This window comes from Canis lupus, chromosome 19 (genome assembly GCF_048164855.1).
Source record: "Canis lupus baileyi chromosome 19, mCanLup2.hap1, whole genome shotgun sequence".
In the NCBI taxonomy this organism is placed as follows: Eukaryota; Metazoa; Chordata; class Mammalia; order Carnivora; family Canidae; genus Canis; species Canis lupus.
The window spans coordinates 27,049,436-27,063,717 of record NC_132856.1 but is presented as its reverse complement, the minus strand read 5'-3'; the positions used below and the strand labels follow the sequence as shown (position 1 = coordinate 27,063,717).

At 40.6% G+C, this 14,282-nt stretch overlaps 1 protein-coding gene and 1 long non-coding RNA gene across 16 annotated transcripts in view; both read right to left on the bottom strand.

The window, feature by feature from the left end:
* Window positions 1–14,282, bottom strand: part of MAGI1 (membrane associated guanylate kinase, WW and PDZ domain containing 1) — a 641,903-nt gene that overhangs the window by 477,357 nt on the left and 150,264 nt on the right. The window lies entirely within an intron of this gene.
* Window positions 8,626–10,119, bottom strand: LOC140610033 (uncharacterized). The gene is made up of 2 exons (XR_012011812.1): window positions 9,682–10,119; window positions 8,626–8,906 (listed from the first exon to the last, which is right to left on the bottom strand). It is a non-coding gene; the product is annotated as an uncharacterized lncRNA (long non-coding RNA).

Below are 14,282 nucleotides of genomic sequence, written 5' to 3'. Positions count from 1 at the left end.
TTGACCCCAAAGACAAGGCCCTTAATCACTTCTTCATTTAACTTCCCAGAGACAGTCTCCGTACTGTGGGAAAACCTGTCAGGCTGTCCATGTATCAGCCACAGGGCCCCCACACACAGTGCACTTAGCATCTATCACTTAGAGAGCATTCGGGGACATCCAGTCTTTCCTCCTCCGAACGCCACTGGAAATCGGTCCACACCATTCACTTGAGCAGTTAATCATTTCCTGAGGACTGAGCTCCCTCAAAAAAAATTACGAACCAAAAAAAAAAAAAACTACGAACCATCAAGGGGCCTGGGTGACAGGATGGACCATCCTGCCATCACCCAGCTTGACAAAGACTCGTTGAGTTCTTAAACCCTTTTAGCTAGATTATAGGACAGAATGGCCTTTTAAATATTTTTGCATGTTTTACTGAATTCTTGACTTCTCCATGAGCCCACTCTGACTATCCCACTTAATACTATAATCTACTAGGGCACCCAGGTGGCTAAGTTGGTGAAGAATCTGCCTTCATGGGGGCAGGCCCGGGTGGCTCAACGGTTTAGCACCACCTTCAGCCCAAGGCATGATCCTGGAGTCCTGGGATCAAGTACCACGTCGGGCTCCCTGCCTGGAGCCTGCTTCTCCCTCTGCCTGTGTCTCTGCCTCTCTCTCTTTCTCATGATCTGGTCCTGAGATCAAGCCCTCTGCTCAGTGGGGAGCCTGCTTCTCCCTCTCCCTCTGCCTGCCACTCCCCCTTACTTGCTCTCTCTGGCAAATAAATGAAATCTTTAAAATAAAAATTAAATACTATAATCTACTACACTCCGGGCATTTGCAATGCTCTGACCCTACTCTTTTTCCAGAACCCTTATCAATTTCTAATATACTTCATAATTACCAATTGATAGCTTACCAACTGTCTTACCCTACCTGCTTACCCTTGCTAGACTACAGTATCCAAAGGCAAGACTATTTGTCTGTTTCTTTAACCAATATACTCTTAGGGCTGCAACAGAGCCTGGCATGGAGAAGCATTCAATATATATCTCTAACCGTGCTGAGCCGAAATGAAGGTTCTCACTGTTTGATACCTCAAATTCCTCCTCTTCAATTTAGCAGTTCTAGTACTGCCGGCTCCATGCACTGTCATGAGAAAGCAAGGGCGAGAGACATATGCGGAGCTTTGGTATAAGGCCTGGCACACAGTGAGCATTCGGTACCTCTTGCCTATTCTTTAACCCATAAAATGAAATCTGTGCTGTATTCTGTACCAGGCTTCATAGACTGAGCCACTAACTGCTATTCTTGCCATGAGTCAAGCCATTTCTGAGGTTGGGAGAGGCATTCTTCATTACGTACAATGCCTCTTAGAGCTATTTATTCTATCAAGGATGCTGAGCATTTATTTCTTTATACTATAGACAGAAGTCTATAATGTTGACAAATGTCTGTAATGATCGGTAAACAAATATGGAAAGGAGGGACTGGATGGAATTTAATAGGCTGCCTGAACCCTGAAATAAATAAATATATATTATATATAATACATAATATTATAATTATTATATAATTATATAATTTTTTATATATATATAAATTTCCAGGGCTCAAGGTCAATTCAACACTGGGGTAGACACTCTGGGCCTCCACTGATTCCTCAATTTCAATCCAAGTGAATGAGGGGGACTATCCAAGTAATAAAGAAAAACTCTGTAACAATCAAGTGCAAGCATATTCCTATTACTGGCTTTGCAGCTCTGCATTTTTAGAAATGGAAGGTTTGCAGCAACGCTGCATGAGGCAAGTCTATGGGTGACATTTTTCCAACAGCCACTCCCTCCCTTCGTGTCACCTGTGTCATATTTCTGTAATTTCTTGCATATTTCAAACTTCATTATTATTATATTTGTTATGGTGACGTGTGATCAATGATTATGATTCATTGAAAACTCAGGTGGTTACACTTTTTAGCAATAAAGTGTTTTTTAATTAAGGTCTTTACATTGTTTTTTTAGACATAATGCTATTGCACACTCAGTAGATTACAGTATAGTATACACCTAACTTTTATATGCACTGGGAAACCAAGAAAAAACTTACATTCGACTTGCTCTATTATGATACTTACTTTATTGGAGTGATCCGGAACTGAACACACAATATGTCTAATGAACATGCAATGTGTCAAACGTATGCTTGTATTCACATTCTGATCTTCCCACAAGACCCTGATCTTCCAGAGGGTAAGGGCAATATCTCAATGCATCTTTATACCTCCTGGCCCCAGCAAGATGACTGGACTGAAGCAGCCCTGAGGTGGCGGTGCAGGGGGGAAGGGGAGGGAAGAAAGGGAGAGAGTAAGGATGTCTAGGGAGGACAGGTGGGAAAGAAGGTGGAAAGGTGACAGGAAGGAGGAGGAGGAGGAGGAAAGGAAGGGAAGAACAGGATTGTGTGCATAAGGGAGACTGCCATTTTAGTAAAAAAATAAAGAAATAAAAAGTCTGTGGTCTTTATGCTTTTATACCTTCCTATAGGTGTGAACTGATGATCATCCTGGTAACACTGGATGCCTGGGGTGGGACTCACAAGGTTTGAGACTGGAGGGGGAGAGAATGCCAGAACTTTTTCTTCAAGCACTTGTGTCATGCCTGACTGGCTCTGCTATGGGGACTGTGTGACACGGAGGATCCATCCCGCTGAGAGCACAGCACTGAGAGAAAAGAACATGGCAACTGCAGCAGGGAAAGGGGACAAAATAATTAGGGGATCCTGGTACTTCCCAGTAGGCAAGTACTTGATCTCGGGGGGGGAACAAGTGGCCACCAGCCAAACCAGCACAGCCTGAAAGAAATATGGCAGGTGGAGTAAGGTGCAGAGAGGAATAAGGAAGACCCTTTCACCTGGGACCAGACTCATGAACAGGACAGGACAAAGGACTTCAGACATTAGTGGTGGATCTGGGCTACTCAGCACCACCTCAATGCGAAATTTTCTAGTGAATGCCGGGAAAGAAACTCAAAGCCTTGCCTTGAAGACAAAGCTATATATATGGGAAGGGATTGCCACCCTTCCTTTTTCCTTCACCCCAGTGAATCAGTGATCCTTCTTGAACTATTCCAGAAAATCCTGGATGAATCACTCTTGCATATGTGATCCAGCCATATCCACTGCAGTTCCCACGTGTTTATGTCTATAAGCAAGAATATTCTCTTTCATGTCAGGTCTGCCTCCCAGTCTCTGCAATCAACACGCTGCAATCACAGTTCTCAGTCTACTTACTAACTTACCAGCTGGGGGACCTGGGGGGCCCCTGGAACCTGGTCTCTTCAGACCTCCAGCTTCCTAACTGGGAAAACTGGGAAAGTGACAGTACAGAGCTCATGGGTTGCTATCAGCATTAAATTAGTTAATTCCATTGGCACAGTGATTAGTACATAGGAAGCTCTTGATAAAAAGTTGTTTCTTTTAGGCAGTGCTTCATATACTGCTCACAATCACCCTATGATCCAAGTGTTTATATTATTAGTTCCATTTTACAAAAACGTGTCTCAGGAGTGAAGTAAATTTCCCAAAGCTAAATCGCTAGGACGTAAATGGCAGAGCCAGAGTTTTGAATCCAGATTGAAAACTCATGTTCCCAATTCATAATTATATTCTCTCCAGGTCTTCCCACTTCTTTCACTATCTTCCTTTAATATATTTTACCCCATACCTCTATTCCTTTATTCCTCTATCGATTCCTCTTCTACTGTCCTCTTTCTGGCCTACACATATCTAAGGATGCAAACACACACTCTGAGCCAAAGAGCTCAAACATGAGATGTAAAAAGGAAAAGATCAAAAATCAGACTCCATTTGGCTGTGTCTTCTACCAACCATCCAACCCAATTTTTCCACACCTATGTAAATACACAAAAGAAATGAGCGTTTGTGTCTACTAAAACACTCCGACAAGAATAAATACAGAATTTTTATTGAAAATAAACCCACACTACAAACTACCCAGATGCCTTTGAATAGAAGAATGAATAAATCTACTATGGTATTTGCATACAATAGAATATTACACAAGCAATAGTAAATGACTATGAGACATACAACAAAAAGGATATATCTCACAAATATTCTGTTAAACAAGTTAAACCAGTCATAAAAGAATATACAGTATACAGTTTTTGCTTATTTGAAACTCAAGAGCAGGCAAAAAAATGTATGGTAATAGAAGCCAGCACGGCAGTGACCTCTTTAGAGAGAGCACCAAGTAGAAAGAAGCACCAAGGAACCTATGGGGGTACTTCTAGATCTCAATCTGGGGGATGGCTTCAGGTTCAAAGGTCACGGAGCTGTATTTAATATTACTGCACTTTCTATATCTTGTGTATTCTAGTGTTCAATAAAAAAGTTTTAAAAGAACAAAAGGTAATAAAAATATCTGAATTCATTTCATGGCCGAAGTCTCCAGGGTTCTGAGGCAGCAGCCAACATGGTGGGCTTTGGTGCTATTCAAAGAGAAGTGCTGACTTGCCTCTTAGCTGAGACCTGAGACAACCTTATTTGTGGAAATGAGAATGGTGTAGATCAGGGCACATCCAACGGGGTCACAGCCAAATTCATCTGCTGTTCTCTGCATCTCTTGGCCCCGATGCAAGCTCTCAGGCTTGCAGAGATCTGCAGCAAAAACTGAAACACAGCTCATCCACAGCTGGCTTGTTTATGCTTATTCTACAACATGTTCTTTTGCTAACCCTCAAAATTAATTCCTATTTCACATTTCCTGGCACATTTGATGGATTTTTGTTGGTATATTATGATACTCTGGTTCTCTATCTCCCCCTTATTTGACCTGGAATGCATTCTTGCAAGATATTGATTCCCTTGGACAACAAAAGTTTCAGACAAAAGGGGTTGTTGGAACCATTCATTTTATTATCAGGCACAGTATTCCATCAGTCACCTACATTTTGTAGGAAGTAAGGACAGCATGACAGTATGTCAAAATTCTTCTAGATTTGGTTTTCGACAATGGTACCAAGACAATTAAATGGGAAAAAAAAGAGTCTTCTCAAGAAATGGTGCTGGGACAATTTTATATATACATGCAAAAAGGACAAAGTTGGAACCTTTCCTGACACTACACACAAAGTTAGCTCAAAATGTATCACAGATGTGAATATAAGACTTAAAACCATAAAACTCTTGGGGTACCTGGCTGACTCAGAAGAGCATGCGACTCTTGATCTCAGGGTTTTCATATACCCCATATTAGGGGTAGAGATTACTTAAATAAATAAAACTTGTGACACCTGGGTAACTCAAGGTTTGAGTGTCTGCCTTTAGCTCAGGGCGTAATCCCAGGATCCAAGATCGAGTCCCACATCCGGCTCCCTGCAAGGAGCCTGCTTCTTCCTCTGCCTATGTCTCTCATGAATAAATAAATAAATCTTTAAGAATAAATAAATAAATAAAACTCTTTTAAAAACTATAAAATTCTTAGAGTAGTAAATCTTCACAGCTGTTGTGTTGGGCAAAGCGTTCTTAAACATGAACCTAAAGCACAAACACAAACGAAAAGTTAGAGAGTTTTGTACTATGAATGAGACCATCTCAAGAATTAAAATATGCCTCCACAGAATGGGAGAAGATATTTGCAAATTAAAAACCAATAAGGGACTTGTGTCCATAACACCAAAAGAACTGTTACGACTCAATAACAGAAATAACACAGTTTAAAATTAGGGAAAGCATCTGACTAGATATTTCTCCAAAAAAGATACACAAATGGCCAATAAGCCCGGGAAGATGCTCAAGATCATTAACTACCAGGGAAATACAAACGAAAACCACAGTGAGATACCACTTCATACACTTGAGATCAGTGTACTTCATACACTTGAAGTAATAATACATGTTGGCGGTGATGTGACAAAATTGGATCCTTCATACACTGCTGGTGAGAATGTAAAATAGTGCAGCTGCTCTGGAAAGCAGTCTGGCAATTCCTCCAAAAGTTAAACATAGAGTTTCCATATGAACCAGCAATTCCACTCTCAGGTATATCCTCCCCATCAAAAAAATTAAAACATATGTCCACTCAAAACTTTATACATAAATATTCATAGCAACAGTATTCATAATAGCCCCAAAGTAGATACAACCAAAATGTCCACCAACTGGTGGAATGGATAAACAAAATGTATATCTACATTATGAAATACTGTTCAGCCATAAAAAGGAATGGAGTGCTGATAAATGCCACAACATGGATGAATTGCATAAACATTATGCTAAGTAAAAGAAGCATTCACAGAGGACCTCATATTGTAAGTTCCATTTATATGAAATATCCAAAACAAGCAAATCTATACAGACAGTGTTGATTTGTAGTTGCCTAGGGCTGAGGTTTAGGAGAGTCATCATGAACAGGTACAGGCTTTATCTGGAGATGATGAAAATGTTAAATTAGATTTGGCTGATGGGGGGCAGCCCGGGTGGCTCAGCGGTTTAGCACCGCCTTAGGCCCAGGGCGTGATCCTGGAGACCCGGGATCGAGTCCCACGTTGGGCTCCCTGCATGGAGCCTGCTTCTACCTCTGCCTGTGTCTCTGCCTCTCTCTCTCTTTAAGAATAAATGAATAAATCTTTAAAAAAAAAAAAAAAAGATTTGGCTGATGGTTACATAATTCTGTGACTATATTAGAACTAGTGAACTATAAACTTTAAGTGGGTAAATAGTATGGTATATGAACTATATCTCCATAGAGCTGTTATATATTTTGTAAAAGAAAGAAATGAGGAAAAGGGAGAAGAAATGGCTATGACATTAAATAATAAAAAACAAAATAAAAAACCTCACAAGCCACTGAAGCTTTATGAGCAGAAGACTACGACTTCAGTTAGTGGTGCAAAGACCTAGGGCTGACTCTCCTCTGATCTAACCAGCCCTGTGACTTTGGGAAAGGCACATCTCCTCTGGATCTCCTTGTGAAATGAAGGGTTATGTCTCACTTCTCCTCTACCTCTATTCTTTCCTGATTCTTAAAAATGCATTACAGATCCTCAGATAACATGATAAGGAAGAGGAAAAAGATAAAGAGTAACTAAAACTGATCAAGCTTTTACTTCATGATACTGCCTTACAATTATTAGCCCATTCAATTCTTCCAATTTTAGTATATGTTTCTATATAAGGAGCACCATTCAATTCTCCCAGGAATCTTGTGGAATACATAATACTCTCCCCATTCCACAGAAGAGTCCAGAGGGGAAGGCATAGGACACTTTGCCTTTCAAAGATATTATGAAGGGAAATTCTAGGATGACAACTGTGGAAAGGACATAGACAGGACCCAGTCTGACTTAGAGCAGGAAAACAATAGTAGAGGACTTCAATAATTATTTTTTTAAAAGGAACTGATGGATTCTTTGAGTGGTCTGGCTATGTTGGCAGCATTTTTCAGTTCTTCTTGAAAGTCTGAGGACACTTTGGAGATGGCCACAAAAACAAAAACCTTAAAGCAACAGAAAAGCAAAGTCTGGTATCATTAGTGTTCAATAGAAAGCAATATGATTATAGTATACTATGTGGCTCAACTATGAATGTTAATCCAAAAATGCTGATATGCTGACACTGATATGTAGATATTAAGAAGACAGAAGAAAGAAAACAAGTTTTAATTGGAGTGAGAAAATTAAGTAACTTCCTTACTAGGGAAAAGGATCGGTAATGATAGATAATACCCACATTTGAAACTGCAAGAAGTAGGAACACAAACATGATTTCTAAATCTGGAAGGAAGTATGAGAAGAAACAGCTTATAGAGTCAAGTATGGTTCCTCTCCGGGGTCCTATCGAAAGGTGGGGAGGGTGATGCTGGGAACACCTATGGTTTTTATCAATCAAAGTACTTTTTGAGCGTCTTAAAATTATCTAATGTATGACTTTAGAGTCTTTAATAAAAATTAAAACCAAATGAAAATCTTATTCAAGTTTGAGCTGGGATTCAAACGTTGGTGGAAGTCCAAAATCCAAGTAACGACCAACATATTCTGTGATCTCACCTATGGGACTTTGCTCCCATGGAATTTATATAAAATGCTCTTGACAAGGTCTTAGAAAACACCTTTATATATTAAGACATTTTTTACATAGTCACTAATATAAGTTCATTCATTCCAGAAAAGAGATGGAGCCCTCAGCTCAACTCCTACCAACATTTAACTGGGATGAGTAACACCAGTCATTAAGGCAGAGCCAGAAACACTGGCAGTGTCCCTGCAAGTATGAGCAGCTCTCAAAAGCCTGCAGATATTTTAATGTGTTTTTCTCTCCTTCCACCCATGGGGACAGGTTCCCCAGAGACTACCTCTGCTTGTATCTAGCTGCAGAGAGCACATCTCATCCTTGAAGAAAGTGCCTTAGGTTTCAGGCATGGAATTAATAAGGTGGATAAATACTTTCACCTGAAACAGCCACCAACACAGTCACCTGGATTTTTCAGTTAACCAATCTTTAAATGCTTTCTGGTCATCAGGAAAAAAAAAATAAACAAACAAACAAACAAAAACAATGATAACTTTCAAGAATAGCACAGCCCACAACAAAACAGGACCATGGTATATCACACAAAACCACTCTGGCTTTTTTTTTTTTTTTTTTTAAAGATTTTATTTAGTCATGAGAGACACACAGAGAGAGATATGCAGAGACACAGGCAGAGGGAGAAGCAGGCTCCATGCAGGGAGCCCGATGCGGGACTTGATCCGAGGACTCCAGGCTCACGCCCTGAGCCGAAGGCAGACGCTTAACCACTGAGCCACCCAGGCGCCCCCACTCTGGCTTTTGACAAAATCTTTAACCTAACAGAAACTTCAGGCTTCATGTCAACAGTTTGGATACACAAATGTAGGTCCATTCTTTAGCTGTCCAAAATAAAGAGAAAAATCATCATTCTCTCCAGTTCTAAAGTAAGTGTTTATTATACCCCAAAATTAAAAGGAAGAAATTAAAGGACAAATCAAAGAGACAAAATGGATAGGTTTCCTCCCATCGTGGCATATTACATTTGTGACAGTTTAAATATTATACTTCGCTTTAAGGCTGTCAGCTTATTTACAAATAGCTCAGAGCCCAGCTCCTCATCACAGCCCCAAGGCAGGCTGCCTGGATTGATTTAATGACCAGCTCTGACCAGAACTTGCCTCCAATTTATCTATGTAACAGGTGGGCAGGTGAGGGAGGAGCAGGGGGTGGGAATGTTTTTTCCATAGGAGAGGTTCCTCCTCTAAGCTTCATCATTCACCCTATCTGAGCAGTCTTCACCTGCCACTGTGGCTAGGGCTCTTCCAATTAGATGCTGGAGTGATCAAGGTCTATGCAGGTCTGGCTTTGGCATGGCTTCCATGCCATCAAACCACCTTAAAAAAAAAAAAAAGCTCCTCAGTAAACAAGAGTATCCCCACCAGGCAGACCCACAGCCTAATTGGGGGTGAGTCAGCTCATCAATGCACTGGAGATTTTGGCTGAAACCTTACTGAACATTTCTCAACTTGTTGATGTTAAGCCAGAAATTAAGATGGAACCACAGGAAGAATAGAAGTAATTTAAGTTCACTGAGAGTTCCAGGCTCCGCAGCTAAACTCCCCAAAAGTGATCATTCTGCATTTGCTTTGAAGGACTGTGGAAGAGCGAACCCACCTCCAGCTGCAGCACACAGAATTTCAAGATAGGAGTCAAGGCTTTTTGCAGGGAGAAGTTATGGCCACCTGCATTACGGAAGAAGCAGGTCCCCTTTGTGAGTAAAACCAGCTTGTGATCATGTTATTACAGTCTGAATAAATATTACAATGTACGAAGGGACATGATGCACCAAGCTTCACATGTTCTAATAGCCCTAGGCAACCAGACTGCCTGTGTTCCCATCCAAGTTCCCCTCCATGCAGACTATGTGTCCACAGGCAAATTTCTTAACCTCTCTGTGCTCAGTCATCTGTGATTTGGAAATAATCATGATTCCTACAACTTAGAGGGGAGTTAAAATGTTGGAAGGAGATAATCTGGGTAAAACCTACTACATATAAAAGACTGAGATTGTAGTAATAGAAGAAATGGTTGTTTTTCTGCAAATGCTCTATCCTTGAGCTATAGTTGCTTGAAATAGTTGCTTTTCTTTTTACTTTCTGTTTTTTTAAAGACTTTGAGAAAGTGAGAGAGAGAGAGAGAGAGCACATAAATGGGAGGAAGGGCAGAGAGGGAGAAGAAGACTCCCTGCTGATCAGGGAGCCAAACATGGGGCTCAAACCCTGGACCCCAGGATCATGACCTGAGGTGAAGGCAGACACTTAACCAACTGAGCCACCCAGGCACCCAAAATGGTTGTTTTTCTTATTGTTGGCATCACCCTAGTAGTAAGCAGTCAGTGACCTATGGTGTGCCATTGTGGGCTGTGTATATTCAACACCTCACACTTCCTGTTAGGAGAGACTCCCCATGTCAAAATTAAGCAAAAACATCAGAAATTTCGAAGTGGAAGCATAGAAAGAGAGCTATGTATTGGCAGGACAGTTGTTAACAAGAAATAAGGTTGAACAGTCCCAAAACAAGGGCCCTTAATACAGACAGGGCGGAAGGACCAGCATATCAAATGGCCGTGTCATATAATAAGCATCACACACTTCACTTTTGAGGAGCTGATGAACAGTGGACAACCGTGGACCAGAGAGCCGGTCCTTGCTAACACACCAGAGCGTTAAAGGCAGGGAAGAAATGGCCTTGATTTTTCTCCATTAGAGAAAATCATAGCAAAGTCACTGCACTGAGGGTAAAATTCAAAGAAAGAGTTGTAACCTCCTGGATTTAAAAAAAAGGGGGGGTTGAGACAGTACTCTCGGCCAGGGACACATTTTAACAAAGCCACATCACTTTCAACTTTTACATTTTTATGGCAAATAAAATGACTTTGGGACTGATTTTAGCTCTTGTTTTGCACCCTAATCGCCATAACAGCAAGGATCGAGTCTTATTCATGGCTATACACTCAGTATGTAGAACAATGCCTGGCACATAATAGGTAGATAATAAATATTTGCTGAATGCATAAATCATTTATCTAAATCTCTTAACGGGCAAACACTAAGGACTCAGTAAATAAACGGATGCCTGATTATCACTACTATTTTTCTCTACAGAAAGATCAATCTATTTCTTTGGATCCCCAGAATTTGCAAGTCTTAAATGCAAAGTTCATACTCAGTAAGTACTTCATGAATAAACAAAGAAAAAAATATTTGCCACAATTTCCCAAACAGATGCCTACCGTCATAGTATTTTTTTTTATTTTTTTAATTTTTATTTATTTATGATAGGCACACAGTGAGAGAGAGAGGGGCAGAGGGAGAAGCAGGCTCCATGCACCCGGAGCCCGACGTGGGATTCGATCCCGGGTCTCCAGGATCGTGCCCTGGGCCAAAGGCAGGCACTAAACTGCTGCACCACCCAGGGATCCCGATGCCTACTGTCATAAATGAGGAATTAAATGAAACTAAAATCATACATACACAGGCAGAAACACAAACTCTGCAATTTTCTGTATATATATTGAACATTTCTTTCCCAGAGAAGACAAAAGAATCCACATAATAGAAAAGGTAATTAACCAGTGACTTTTTTTTTTTTTTTTTTTTTTTTTTAATATTACAACCTGGAAGCTCATCACTGGTATTCCTCTTTTCCACCCAAAAAGCAAACTCCTTGAGGGTAAAAACTGGAGAAGAGATTAAATCCAAGATTGCTATTTCCAGTAGGCCAGGGGAAAAAAAAAAAAAAACAGATGAATGCTAAGGATGAGATTTTAGAGTTAATTACAGACTTCTTTTGAGGATGGCTAATAAAATTTTAACAAAAAGGAGATGGTTCTCCCTTGCCAATTTTTTCACCCATGCTCCTGTCTTCATTTAAAAAATTGACAGAACTGGGGGGTCCCTGGGTGGCTCAGCAGTTTAGTGCCTGCCTTCAGCCCAGGGCATGATTCTGGAGACCCGGGATTGAGTCCCATGTCGGGCTCCCTGCATGGAGCCTGCTTCTTCCTCTGCTGCTGTCTCTGCCTCTCTCTCTGTGTGTGTCTCTCATGAATAAATAAATAAAACCTTTAAAAAAATTGACAGAACTTCATAACTAAACAATATCAAAGATTATCTACTGTCCCAATGTCACATTTTAGCAATGGAGTAAAAGCAGAGGTGTGGCAATTTCATGAGAAAACAAAATTACGTTGTCATATTCACTGTTCTCAGAACATAACATAATTAACACAAACTGACCTTAGATCTGGACAAGCCATTACTACCCTGTATATATGTGCAATTTTGCTTTACTGCTTTTTTATACCCTTAAATTCTATCTTCCCTGTAACTTGACATCTCTCATAGGAATTCATGTACAAGAAGGTCTTTCAGCAGGTACAAGTGAACCAGGATTCCCAAATCCACATGGAGGAAGTGGTAAAGACCTAAGCCATGAGATCTAGATCAATGGGTAAAACATGGTTTCCTGCCATCACTATTCCCCCAAATCAAGTAGGTCCAGCCCAATCTGATGAAGTCCTGGCTTCTATGCCTGGAGTGATCCAACGAGAGCTCAAGCATTTGTGGCTACACCACATGCTCTATGATATAAGCACATATCTCATCTATTTTATTTTTTTAAGTAAGCTCCATGCCCAGTGTGGGGCTTGAACTCATGACCCTGAGATCAAGAATTGTGTGTTCTAGTGACTAAGCCAGCCAGGTGTTCCCTCATCTATTAAACTAAAGCCAGATAGACCCTAAAACATGTTCTCAGTCAACAGGCCACAGAGAGGACAATAATATCTCCCTAATTCCTCAGTGACATTTTCCCTGGTTCCTAGAAAGAAAGGAAACAACACAAAATTACATTTTTCACATGAATGAGTGATCAAGAACAAAGTGGCATCCATAGAATTTTAGATTTTTAGGGAAGAGTCATTCAAGTCATATGCACTTTTCTGTGACACATAAACTCATGTCCAGAGCAGTGAGCAATATCCCAGAGACAGGAGCCAATTCAGATCTCCCAGTTCCCAATCCTACGATGTTTCTACTACCCTGACTGAAGAGATAGTTATATGAGTGCTCCAGAGCTGCGGAAACATAGCCATGATTTGTCACGCCTGCCACCTTCCCTGCCATACTAAATCAGTTTGTCTTTCAAGGCCAAATTAAATGTAACCTCCTCTGTGGGGTCTACCTTATCTTCCTCCTGCCCAGATGAGATCAATCACTTCTTATTCTATGTCAACAATTCAGCCCTTTCCTTGACCTGTCGGTTACCTTTGGTTCACTCGATCCTGTAATAAATTTTATCACTCACCTCCCTTCTCTTTCTCTGGACTGGAAGCTCCCTGATGGCTGGGTTCATCTTTCTAGTCTCCCATTCTCTCCCCTTCATCCCCAGTCTCCTACACCCTGCACATTTCTACATAGTCATTAAAATGTTAATTTACCCAACAAATATTTACCAAGCTCCTACTTCACATGCTGAGGATGTAACAATGACAAAGACAGAAACTGAACTTCCACCAATGCAGTCTTCACTCTTAAAAGGGAAAAGTCACATCAAAGAATTATTCAAATACTGATGGGTGGTATGCAATCATAAGGTGAAATATGTATTTAAGTGAGGAGAAATGCTTGCAGTAAGCAAGAAGGGTAACGCCCCTTGAAAGAGGTTCTCCATATGGTCATGCACATTTGGGAATGTTTTAAATGTTTTGGATCAGCAGTACAATGTATTCAATCCAACCAGTTCAATGGTTGACTCCACCAACAAGAAAAGTATGTTTGGGGAAGTACAGTCAACAGCAATGATTCAAAGTCAAGCTTTGACCTTTAGTGACCAAAAGAAGGAGGGAAAACTGGAATAAGATTTTGGAGGAGACTTTTAAAGAACACAACCAAAGTCAAATGAGGAAGGATTAGAGTAGTGAATGTGCAAAGTGTTCCCCAAGGAAGAGTTTTACGCTGAGATCTCTGAGATCTAAACTATGACTATGACTCAGATAGGTGGGTTGAAGAGGATGTGAGCCAGAAAAGATGTAGATCCTCTCAGGAGTAAGGAACAGCAGATTTATGTCAAACCTGGAGTCAAGATTATGAATAACGAGCACACTGTAGGCGTCTAATAGTTGTGAAAGAAACCAATTTTTAGTTTCCTTCACCCCTTCTTCTTTCACCACTACGCTCCACATATAGCAGCCTGATCCTGCCTGGCAGATGTGTCAA